The sequence below is a fragment of the Heterocephalus glaber genome, unplaced genomic scaffold, assembly GCF_053883595.1.
Source record: "Heterocephalus glaber isolate CG9 unplaced genomic scaffold, H.glaber_assembly_v1.0 deba00001428, whole genome shotgun sequence".
NCBI lineage: Eukaryota > Metazoa > Chordata > Mammalia > Rodentia > Bathyergidae > Heterocephalus > Heterocephalus glaber.
In genome coordinates, this window is record NW_028258293.1 from 27,360,201 (window position 1) to 27,373,241 (window position 13,041).

At 52.6% G+C, this 13,041-nt stretch overlaps 1 protein-coding gene across 10 annotated transcripts in view; it reads right to left on the minus strand.

Moving 5' to 3' along the window:
• The window catches only part of Pde2a (phosphodiesterase 2A), a 92,002-nt gene that overhangs the window by 29,510 nt on the left and 49,451 nt on the right, over positions 1-13,041 (minus strand). The window lies entirely within an intron of this gene.

The following is a 13,041-nucleotide window of genomic DNA, read 5'->3' on the forward strand; positions in this document are numbered from 1 at the left end:
TGACCAAGCTTGTGTCTCCCCAACATCCAAATGCCCAGAACTTGGAACCTCAGAATCAATCAGCATTAGGGCCATAGGAAGTCCAAGTCCCCTCATCTCACAGTCAAACTGAAGCTCAGAGAAGGGACAGGGACCTAGGCAAGGTCTCACAGTAAGTTAAGAGGTCAAACCAGGGTAGATTCCAGGTCTCATGGCCTTTTGTGGAGGACAACTCTGGTGTAGAAGGAAAAACGCAAGCCTCCACGTTAAAACAAACCAAAAAAATGAGCGAACAACAAAAACCCACCCAAAATTAAATGCTAGCTTCACTATGTATTAGCAGTGTGTGTCTGGCTGAATCATTAAGACTCAGTCTTCTATCTGTAAATTGGGGACAAATGTGGCTGTCACCCTCAAAGGCTGACATAAAGACAAAATGAAACTGAGCACTAAATAATGAAAATTAAAATGAAGCTGAGCACTAAAGGTGCCTCCGAGAGTGCCCAGCAAAGAGTAGGTACTTGGCCGAACGCTTGCTACAGTTAGGACCCTCCGCATTCTCCCCAGAAGGGAGGAGGTCTCACCCAGTCTCATGTTCTAACTGAGGATCCAGGGCAACCTGAACCCCGAGGTGGGCCATCCCGGCAGCCAGAGGAAGGGAGGGAGACACCAGCCTTAACTGCTCACAGTCTTCCCATCCCGGAACCAGGCCTTGTCCTTGGAGAGCCGGAACAGGGACAACAAAGGTCCTTGCTTCTCGCTCTATTAACTCAGCCAGAGCCACGGGGATCAAAGAGAAAGGTAATGGAAAAGGGGATCCAAGGCCAAGGCAAGATCGTGACTCACACCATCCACTGAGCCACACTCTCTCCCAAGCCCTTGGAAGTCCTTTCTGATATCTTCCTCGAAGATGGCTGCATCTGTGTTCACAAAGAAAAGCGAGCCTGGTGTAGTAGCACACACCTGTAATGCCAACCCTCAGGAGCTGAGGCAGGGGGATTCTGAGTTTGAGGCCAGCCTGAGCTATACAGTGAGTTCAAGTTCACATGAAAATGGTACAAGATTAAGAGTTTTAGTAGACCACAAGTTCAACATGTATGAGCAAAAGCTCATAGTGTAAGCATGGCTGGTAAAAATAAAAATGCTGAAATTGCAGGCCACAGAAATAGAGATCAATTAACCCAAGTAGGGAAGATGCTGGTTCCTCCACTTGTCATCTGGTTCAATCATCCTTGGCTCACTGCTTCCCAAGTAAGTACAAGATGAGCCCCATGCAGGGATGTGATCCAGGTAAGGAGAGAACTGGAAACCAAGTCTTGCATGTGACTAAGCCTGGATAACCTAGGGCAGCTTAACCTACAGCAGAGCAGACTCTGTTGTCACTCTCCAACTCCAAATTCCCACACATCCAGGGTGTGGCCCCACGGACAGCTTGGGGACCCATAGGGTTACAGAGGAGTAAAACAGGATTTCATCAATAAAAGACATTCTTCCAGGCGAGCCAGGCTACAAAGGCAAAGGCCACCGGGAGAAAGTTAGGGAGTGAGCTCCCCATCCTGAGGGTGCACAAGAATGGGCCAGATGCCCATTTATCAGAAAGATTGCCAAAGGAAGTCCTGCTTGGGATCTGGGCTTCAGCTTCACATTTCATTCTTGGGTCTCCTTGGCTAGTTTCCTCCTCCCTGCCCGTCTCACTCAATCCAGTGCTCCCAGAAAGAGGGGGCAGCAGAGGGCTTCCACCCCTATTCCTACTAGCCATTGCTTCCCCCCAGCTTCCCTCTGATCCCTCCCAGTGCTCCAGGATGAAGACACATCTTGCTCATGGAGAGATGTCTGCCTTTGGACATCAGAAGCTGCTCATTCCAAACCACACAACCTCCAAATTGAGTGGTTGTCCCGTGCCACTTTGGCACCGCACTTCACAGTTCACGTACCTAGCCGCAGGCTTCTACATTCTCACAGACACTCAACATGCTTCAGACTCCTCCACACACGCATCTACCCCATCCCACCCCACAAACATGTGCTCTCCAGTTCTCACAGGTACAGCTACTTCTTCGTGGATTCCTGGGCAAGGGCTCCACTAACACCTGCTCACACCGCAGCCACACAGGTAACTGTGGCCTTCCAAAATCAGTGCTGACGACCGAAGAAGGAAGAAGAGCTGATGTCTCAAGTAATCTCAAAACATAATCTTCCAGACCCAGACTTCCAGACTGGGGCTCAGCAGGAGTAGACATATTGCTGCCTGGAGATGGGGGGTTATCAAGCTGACCTCTGAGAGGTTCTGCCCTCAATGACACCTGACGTGTGTGTGCTGGGGAAGTTGGGAAAGAGAGCCCAAGGCAACAAATGGAGTAAGCCTGATGGGGGGAGAAATTTTTCAAAGGCACAGGTTTCAGTATCCCCATTTGATAGATGAGGAAACTGAGGCTCAGAGAGAAACAATGATGCATCTGTGTCCAGCCAGCTTGTCAGAACACAGCCAGATGCAGAACCCAAATCCCTGGATCTCCAGCCCCTGTCTGGCTCCAGCTCAGCACCTATCTCCTGCCCCAGGGTGGCTTAGAGAGAAGAGCCTGTCCTTTCTTCTGATTGGTGGGCACCACAACCTGCCCTTTGCGTTGATTGGGGGATGCTCTTAAGTGTCCTTTACTGGAATTGGTGGTTGCCTGCCTGGCCTTTGTTCTGATTGATCAGTTTGCTGTGACTTTTTAGGCCAAGGGCAAAATAATAGCAAAGTGGGGGGCAGAAAAAGAAAATTGAGGACAGTTGGGGCAGCAGCAAAGAAGGGCTTCACATCTTTGGCCAGAGTGGGATGAATGCAGACACGGCCAGTGAATTCCAAGGGTCTCTGCCTGGTATCCAGCTCTCCACCCACCTCTAAGGCCTATGCATCCACCCTAGGAGTAGGGAATGTTGGGTGCAGGAACTGCTGCTGGATAGGGGAGCTTAGGACCTGGCAGTCAAAGGGGCCTTCACACTCTGCTCAAATGCCACCTGCTCCATGAATCTTCCCCAGCTCTCAAAGCAACCTCGCCTCCTCTGCATCAACTCAGAGGATGAAATAGCTCAAAGTCCAAAGCCATGCATTCAAGAGGGCAGAGTGGCTGCTTCAGGAGAGAGTTGTTGGGGAATAGCTGCAAATAGGAAGTGAGGAAATTACTGAATTGAAGGCACAGGTGGGGAGCCAGGCTAATGTCTGGGCTAGAGGCCCAGGAATCATAAAGGGAAGAGGGAAAACAGTCTACACATGTCACGCAAATGCAAAATTGCCACGTGTGCACCCCTGCCCATTTCTATGTGCAAACACCCATACACAAACATGCACACACAGAAATGTAACCATACACCCAGTATACACACAAGCAAGCATTTAGGCATGTGTACACACTGAGCCCCAGCTCAGAGTAGTGAGGAGGAGGTCACATTTCCTGCTCTTGCAGATTTTTGAACAACACCAGTGTGAATATCAGCATAACAACCAAGTAATTTCCCAGACCCTAGGGGAGAATCTGTGGTGTATAGAAAAGAACAGAGGGGCCGGGCCAGGGATTCAGCTCAGTGGTTCCGCGGCCTGATTCAAGTGCAAGGACCCGAGTTTGATCCCCAGTACCAAAAAGAAAAGAAAAGAAAAGAAAAGAACAGAGATTTCCAGTCCTGTCCCAGATTGATGACAGAAGTTCTGTGTGGCCTTAAACACATCCCTTTCCTCTTCTGAGCTTTGGTTTTCTCATTAGTAAAAGTGGATCTTTCCAGTTTTGCTTCATATAGTTCTATGGTTTTAAAAAAATTTAATTCATTGATGATGGGTGGGTGGATGGGTAGCTGGGTAGATGGATAGAGGTTGGGCGGGTGGGTAGACAGATGCCTGATGGGCAGGGGGGTGGTTGGGTGGATGATAGATGAGTGAGTGGAAAAATGGGTGAATAAATGGATGGGTGGATGGTAGGTGGATGGGTAGTTGGGTGGGTAGGTAAAACAATGGATGGATGGAGCCTTCCTGTTCTCCCTGCTGCTCTGTGGTCTGAGGTAGGGCCATCAGCACCGTAGATAGCACCATTCACACACACTAGTCTTTCTCCCGGGTACTAAGAAAGAGGAATCTCTTCTGAGTCCAGGCTCGGCTGAAGCCAGGGCTGGGGCGGTGAATGGGGCCCGGTCAGCATTTCTGCACTCATTTGGAGACAGTGGAGGGTCTGAACTGAATTACTTCTAACTCCTTCTTAAACCCTAAGGTTATGAAAACAGAGACCTTGGCCCTGTCCCATTTGGAGCCACCAGCACAAGGGTTGATGGCTTTCTTGAGGGTCAAGATCATTGTCACAAGCAGCCCTCCCATCTCCTCTCCACAAGACTCCAATTCTCACCTCCACAGTCCCTCCTATTACTCTCTCTGTGGCCTGGCACCTAGACCCTGCACCTCCTGCTCTGGAATGAAAACTCCCCGCACCCTCTTGCTGGCCTGCAAGAAAGTAATAACATCAAACTCAAGAGTCAGTACCAGTGGGTGTGGTGGGACATGCCCATAAACCCAGAATTCTGGGAGGCTGAGGCAGGAGGAGCACAATGTTCAAACCTAGCCTGTTTAGTGAGATCCTGTCTCAGAAAAAACAATTTTTAAAGAGCTGGGATGTAGCTTAGTGTTGGAGGCCTTTGGTTCAATTCTCAATTCCAGAAAGAAAGAAAGAAAGAAAGAGACAGAGAGAGAGAGAGAGAGAGAGAGAGAGAGAGAGAGAGAGAGAGAGAGAGAGAAAGCAAGAAAGAGTGAAGTGCCTCTCTCCTGAGACTCAAGCTGTGTTACTGGGACTGTCCATTCTATTCCATTCCAACTCTATTTTTGCTGGGTGCCCTGCATGATGGGGGGCCAGGGTCCTCTCAGTCTGGAACTTGGTACTCCCTTCTGTAAAGGGAGGGAAGTTCCTTCAAGATCCTGTAAGACCTTGGAGCTCCTCTGCTGTGTTCTTTCCTTCCCTCTCGGCTAGGCTCTCCTGGTCTCTCTGAGTGATCTCTCTGCCTCTCTCCATGATTCTCTCAGTTGATGTCCATCTCTGCCACACACTGCCCTCCTATCTCGCCTCTGAGTCGAAACAGCTTTGGCACCTCCACATCCTCGCTCTTCCTCCCGGGTGGCCAGTCTTCCCCTCTCCATCTCTCTCCTGTGTATTCCCTGCCCCCACCCACTCTTATCTGTCCTGCCCCCTCCTCACCCAAACCTCCAAGCAGTCATCTTGAGAACTTGGGGGGAAAGCATCTGACCCAAAATGGGCACCCACAGAATGGGGGAGCTCAGGTAGGTGGCCATGAACAGGGTGCCAGCCACAGATGCCGCTTATACTCTTTTGCTTCCTGTGTCCTGTTCTGGTGGGCAACATACACGTTCTCTAATCTTCCGGGAGAATGAGACCCTCCCTCTGAAGGCAAAGGAGAACTTGTCCATCTTTCTGCCCAGCATATGCCTACCCTTTAGAGGGACTGGTAGAACTCCCCCTCTGAGACTAGAGAAGCCCCCTCTGGCTGGGCCTTGGACCCCAGCCAGAGCCCAGCACCCTAGGTTTCCTTTGTGGCTTCTCACAGCCTTCCAGCATGCCCAGCACCCAGGCAGAAGACAAGGAAGCAGGACTAGGCGGCTCCTCCTCCTCCTCTCTCCCTTCCTCCCTCTGCACCCGCCCACGCCTGCCACCTGCCCAAGGAGCCGCCTCTGGTAGACACTGTGCCTGAAATACTCAGAGAAGAGCTGCTATATGTGCTAATATCTTGCACCCCCAGGCATCCCGTCAATAGGGAAGAGCTGAACCAGGGAGAAGAGCAAAAAGGAAAGAGGCTTGGTGACTATCGGGAGACCTAATCTGGAGGGGAGGCAGGACAGAGACCCAGGTCAGAGTTGGACTAACTCAGATGTCAGTGCCCTGTTTTGATGAGGCTCTGGGGGAAGAGAAAGCACCTTTCTCAAGCACTCATTGTGCCTACAGGGGTCCCTGGTGGTTCTCCAACTTTAGCATGCACCAGAGTCACCTAGGGGGCTTACTAGAGCGCTGGGCCCCATACCCAGCGTTTCTGCCCCATTTCCAGATGATACAGATGCTGCGCGAATCACACCATGAGACCCACTGACTCTCTCTGATCCTCTTTCCTTAGCCCTGGGAGGTGCTGTTTGATCAAGATACTTTCAGGCAGAGGGAGTAAGGACAGACAGGAGCGGCCTCACTCAGGTGGGGCACGCTCTGAAGACAAGTCTATGCCCCTTCACCCCCATGAAGGGACATCACAGGGAAGATCCAGAAAGAGGGGAGAGGTGGGGGTGAGGAAGGAGAGAAGGAGATGGGCCCGTGGGTAGGAGAGCACAGGTTTTCCTGCAGCTCAGGAGCCCAGCCCTACCGGAAGCCTCGCCCCTCCCCCTCCTTTCTCCTCCTCCCTCCACTTCTCCCGTCTACTCCAACCTCTCCCACCCCCCTGCCACGTCTTCGCAGACTCCGGCTTCAGTTGTTACTCCAACAGGGCCGCGTCTCCAGCCTCCGAGCCACGCTGGAGACACGTGCACTGTAGAATACACCTGCGCCTGTCCCAGGCCTTCCAGTGAGGGTCCCAGCCTCCCTCGTGAGCTCGGCCTTGGCGTTGGCACCTACCTTCCCATGGCCACAGCCAGCTCCCCCAGGGCCTCCCACCCTGCCTGAGTCAGTCCCAGCTCCTACTCTAGCTCCTGCCGACTGTTCCAGGTCCCATGGATCCATCTATCGGGCTAGGATGGAGGCGAGGGCGAGAAGGGGGAAGGAATGGCGAGGGAAGGCAGGTTTGGAGGCAAGGTTGGATATTTGAAGGTACAATCAGTTATCCGAGGGCCTGACTCAGTTCCCATCCTGGGGTTCAGAGTTAGAGGAGGAAAGGGTACAGGAACAGGCAAAACAGGAAGAGAAAAGGCAGCAGGAGCTGAGCATGGGGAGGGCGAGCTGACCCTGTAAGGAAGATACTGGACATTAGATGGAGCCAACAGGCTCGCCTCAGGGCTTCCCCACTCCTCCCACCTTCAGCTTCCTCATCTACGTGGTAGAACCCACAGTGGCTCCATCCCTGTCTCCTGAGGATGTCACCAGCAGCCCCTTCCCCACTGCCACCCTAGTCATCTTGATCTACTGCCATCTCTACCTCTCCTGTCTCCTGGCCTAAGGCCCTTGAGGGCAGAGCTGGGCACAGTGGGGCAGTGACAAAGAGGCAGATGTAACAAACAGCATAATCAAGAGTCAGAGAAGCCAGGGCAGCTAGGTGGGTGAGCTCTCTGTCCCCAGGGTATGCAAGCAAGGAGCAGGGCATGGCTAGGTGTCTGCGCCCTGAGGGAGGGCTTAGTGACTTGTGGTCCTCCAGCCCCGGTTCCAGGACCCTGAATGTCTATGAAGCTTTCTACCTCAACACTCACATGGCCTCCATGGTGGGTGGGGAGCTGGACAAAGCAAGTCCAAACCTCCATAAGCCATGCATGGAGGCCCCAGCAGGAGAGGAGAGGGGGCTGAGTGAGGAGTTGGACCAGTGTCAGATGTCTCTCAGGAAGCGGTGGCCACAGGAATGCATGAATGATGACCTCCCTTCTCTTTACTGTCCTCTCTACCTGGGACCCTCACAGCCATGCTCCCAGGTCACAGCATTGTGCATGTCAGGATGCTGCCAGACTTTCTTACTTGGCTCCCTGTCATACTGGGGCCTCTTAGAGGCAGAGGTTGTGGCCTGTTCCTCTCTAGGTTCCCAGCGTCACCCAGCCCCTCATAGGAGTCAGGCCATGTTTGCTGACCTGTGAAGTACTGAGTGCCCAAGACTGCCAAGCTGTGAGGGGTAGATGCCATCTGTGGGCAGAGGGGCAGATCTTGTGACCCTTGTGAGGGTGTTTTGTTCTGAGGGCTCTGGTAACCTTTCCAAAGGGTCTCTTCAGGCCAACAAGACCTTTTGCTTTAGGGTCATCTCCCAGCACAGAAGCGGTGGGCCCAGCTGGTCACAAAGAAGGGGCTCTTCCAGAAGAGTGAGGGGGTGACCTCACCTTCTCCAGAAAGCCCTCTGCCCAGGTGATGACCTGTCCTCCTCCCAGACCTCCTGAGATTCTCACAGAACCAGAGTGTCCAGGCATGATGGGGTTCAGTCCTCAGCATGAAGGGTATACTCAGGCCAGAGGAGGCAAGGAAAGGCCACAAAGATCCTATCTGAGGCAGGGGGCCCATGCTCCAGCCTAGCCCTTGGGCCACACTCAATCACCTCCCTCCCAGCACTGGGCAACTTTGGGGCCCCTTTAGTACTTTGCCTTGGCTGGAAGATGGACTGATCCCCTCTCAGGTATGGAGGTGGGGTAAGGTATCTTCTCATAGGCCAGAGTCTGGATCTCTTGTCTCTCCCTGTGCCAGACATGGTGCTCACATGGGAGGATGCTGAATGGTATCAGCCTGGCACAAGGTTAATGTGGGCCTACTGAGGGCCAGGAGGAAGGAGAGAACTGGGGGTGGGTGGAGCAAATGCTGGCCTCTTCTGGGCCTAGGTGGGGAACAGGCACAGAGTGGTCAGTTGCCTGGGGACACCTGCTTGCCAGGGGGCTTGCCCTAACTAGGTCCTCCGAGCTCTCCTGGAGCCTCCCTCGGCTCTCCATGTCGCCTGTCTTGCTGCTTCTCTCTGGTATGTGTCTCCTACAGCCTCACCCTGCTTCATCCCGTGACTGCATTTGGCTCCATCCTCATCACTTGGCCCAGCTCAGCTGTTTCTCAAATCCCAAGAGAGGGGGGGAAATGGGTGTAGGAGAAAGACAGGGATAGAAACCAATTCAGAAAGAGAGGGACTGATGTGAGTGCCAGGAGGGGTCCCTGGGGACAAGGCTGGAGAGCCAGGGCCAGCCAGGAAATTCCCTGGGGGAAGCCCTTGAAGGGAAGCTGGAGCTGGGGGCGGAGCAGGGCCTACCCTCTCAATCCCTGACTCCTGCCTCTCCCTTCCCCGTCCTGCCCCTTCAGGAATGTGTGAGCACTTTTATTGTCCCTAAAAATAGCCCTTCTTTTTTAGGGGTTAGGGTGGGGAATCTTCTGGGCAGGGTCATCTCATGCATGCCCCTGTCTCTGGGCTTCCATCCACTCTGTTCCCTGGGGCACGGGCCTCTCTGGGCTCCTGTCCCCCAACCCAGCAGCTCTTTGTTCAGCACATGTATGACTGTACCTCCTCCTCCCCATAAGACTGCCACGGCACCTCACAGGGCCATAGGGCTGAGAGCTCCCAGCTGCTGGGAGCTGTTTGCAGAGCCCTCCGGGACGCCTCCAGAAGGGTGAAGGAATGAGGGGATGCTGTCTGCCATTTACTCCCTCCTTTCACCCAGGTTCTGCGTGTTCTGGCCTCTGCCCGACTCTTGGTCTTATTCTCTACCTCTTCATCCCTCCCGACTAATGCCTTTGCTCAGCCCTGAACCGTGGTGTCCTCTCTTCTCTCCTGTCCTCCTAGGTCTGGCCCTGACCTGGTGCCCCAGAAGTCCCCAGCCCTGCTTCCTGATGCTCGTCCCCACCTCCTGCCCCACTGCTTTTCTGGGCAGAGCAAGTCAGGGGCCCAGAGCAGGTGTGGGCACTGAGGCCAGGGCTCTCTCTGTGCAGGAAAGAGTTGGAGGGATACATTGCAGCATCTGGGGCTCCACACCCTGCCTGGAACCTGGACTTCCTTGGCCCCTCCTTGACCTCTCCCCAGCTTTGGTTTTCACTTCTGGCCCTAGGCCCTGAGCATCTCTCTACATATTTCAGTCCCAAGGGGAAAACCCAGCCAGTCTCACCTCCTCTTTCCTCCATTTTTCAGATGAGAGAACCAAGCCCCAGAGAGGGGAAGTGATGGGCCTGAAAGCCCATGGAAAGCTGGCCATGAGGCCTGGTCATTGTGCAGGGCCCTGGCCCATGGGGCTCCAGGGGCCAGGGCAGGCTCCTCACAAACTCCACCCCAGCAGGCAGGCTGGCATCCAAAGCTATTTGCCTTTAGAGGCCCCAGGAGCCAGAGAACAAACATCTGGATTCTCTGGAACCTCTCCTACCCTCCCTGCTCACATCCCAAGGGCAGCCTGGGAGTTGGTACAAATCCACATGCACACACACACATGCACATGTGCACACAGCCAGGGCCAGTGAATGTGAGCCTGGAAGCTCTGGTGGGATTGTGCCTATGAATCTGTGCAGAACCCTTAGGGGCCCAGGGCCCTGAAAGATTCTGCCCTCTGTCAGACCCTCGGATGCTATGTGTAATTCAAAATAAATTTCATCCTAGAAGTGAAGATTCAAATGGCTTTTGTGTGATTTTTCTGATGGCAAAATTCTGAGTATACATAACAAAACTGAACTTATTTCTTACTTTGAGGGGAGCTCCTGTTTTTCTGGTGACCTAAATACATGTTGTCCATAATGGCATGTCCCTACGGACCACCATGTGACCACAACAGACTATGTCCCTTGGGTTACTAGGAAAACATCTGTGTGAAAGTGTATGGATTGTGCTTCTGTGGGAGACCATGTGAGTGTGAACATGTGAGTATCCTGTGTCTTTGTGTGTACGTGGTCATTTGCACGCGTGGGTGGCCTTTACTACCTATGCCCATGAACGTGTGACTGGGGTCGTTGGCATAGATGTGAGCCTGGTGTGTGCCGTAAGGTGTGGCTAGCAGGGGACTATGTGTGCCAGTGCCTGTTCTTGTCTGTGAATGAGTACATGAGTATATGGCTGAGGATGTTGATATCTAGGTGTTCCAATTCTCCCCCATCGCTTCCTCCATCAACTTCCCAGATCTGGACCATCCCCTGCCCTGTTCCAGCACACGCCACACACCTGGACAAATCTTTTAACTTTCCTAAGCTCAGTTTCTTCATCTGTAAAATGGGACCTATCCCCAGAGTGTGGTGGCACATTCCTATAATTCCAGCACTCCAGAGGAGGAGGCAAGAAATTACGAGATTGAGGCCAAGCTGGGCTACACAGCAAGTGCAAGGTTTGTCTGGACTACATAGTGAGACCCTATCTCACAAAACAAAAAAGCTGCCCAGGTTAAACTGGAGCCATCCAAGTCTTCCCTAAGCTGGTTCTCAGTAGGAGGCTGAGGCCACTTTGTTCAAGTTAGAAAGAAGGGACCCCCAACCCTCTAGGCAGATGCAATGTTGAGGACCAAGTCTTGGTGAAGGGAGTGGGCTCAGTGTCAGTGCCACCCACCCTGTCAATGGTTAAGAAATAGTAGCCTTGCAGGTGACCAAGAAATGGCAGCTCCCTTTCTTCTTGCTCCCACCTCCAGCTGTGAAGTCTGGGACTAGAGGTCTCTGTCTCTGGAACTAGGATGGACAAATTCCAAGTGAGGGTATGAGGATACCCACTCCCTCTTAACTTCCCCTGGAGCCCTGTCTCCTTGACCGGCCCTCCAGTCCTCCCCAAAGACCAGGAGAAGGCCCTGCGGACATCATGAGGGGAACTGACCAGAGCCAGGATGTAAAGACCAGTGAGGTAGGCTGCGGGCTCTAATAGCCCCAACCCAACTGCTATTGTCCAAAAGGGAGACAGGGGCCTAGAGAGGAACAGGGACCTCCTCTCAGAGACACGAGCAAACCGGGAAGCCAAAGCCTCTACATCTGGGTTCAGGGAGGCCAAGCACTGGGCTCTGTGAGACAGGCATGTGGAGACCTGTGCCCTCAGCTATTGATATGGACCCCCTATGCCTCACCCTCTCCACAGGACCTGAGCTCCTGCCGGTGTGATTAACCAAATTATGGGGCTTTTTATTGAGCAAATTGTATCAGCCTAATTGAATGAGGCTGCAGGAGCCCAGGCTGGAGGCTGACGGTGGGTGAGGACAGCAGGAGCCGAGGAGAAGAGGATGTAGGAGAGAGTGGGGGTGTCACTGACAACACTAAGCAAGGGACAGAGAGGGTGTGTGTGGGGGGCTCCATCTTCAGCACACCCTCAGTCCTCCCATGGGTGCTGCTGTCATCCGGATGCCCAGGAGTGCAAGGGCTTGAGGAGGCTGCTCCCCAGGAGACTATGGAGCGCTTACTAGCACCAGGGATTGCTTTCATTACAAGCACTATCTAGTGTGATCCTGCCAACAGCCCCATTTGATTCTTGAGGAAATTGAGGCTCAAGAGATAACATGTTGTGCTGAAGACAGAGCCTGGGTAGGGCTCCCCAACACCATTCAGCCCTCTGTTTCTCAGCACCAGCAGCATGCCCCGGAGTGCTCTTGCCCTGCCCCAAGGAAGCCTCAGGGAGGCTCACAGCTGGACCAGAACATCAATTTCATCCCTATGGGATATATCTCCTTGTCCACTCTACAATGTCCATCCTCCCTCTGACGGTCATCAGCTGAGGCAGGGACTGATTGAAGCACCCTCATCACCCACAGCACACCCTCAGCCCTCTTGCTCCCATGCAGTGCCCTGCTCTGTCACTCCAAGATGACACACAGACAGGATCGCTGTCACCTCATATAGCAGGCCTCGCATACTCAGTGACACACAGTCATTTCAGTGTCCCACATCCTCACCATCGCACATCATGCTCCTAAGTCCACTGTGTCACCATCTGATAGCATCAGACACGGGTTCCATGCTGGCTTTGTCACACTACCACATTTCAGCACCATACAAGACCTCTTAGCATCAAATTATAAGAATAGTAACAGTAATAATAATAATCCACCTTCAATGCAATGACATCATGTCTGGGATTTGCTTTAAAGTATTTCAGCCAAACAATCTACAGAATGAGAGAATATATTGGCATTTATATCTAACAAGGGGTTAATATCCAGAATACATAAAGAACTCCTATGGAGCTGGGGACAAAGCTTAGTGCTAGAGCATTTGCCTCAGTTGCCCAAGGCTCTAAGTTTAATCTCCAGTACCACCACCACCACCAACACCACCACCACCACCAACAACAACAACAAAATCCTATAACTCAACAACAACAACAAAAGCAAACAGTTCAATTAAAATATGGACAAATGTCTAGAATAGATATTTCTCCAAAGAAGATACATAAATAGCCAACAAGCACATGAAAAGATGCTCAATATCATGAATCTTTACGGAAATG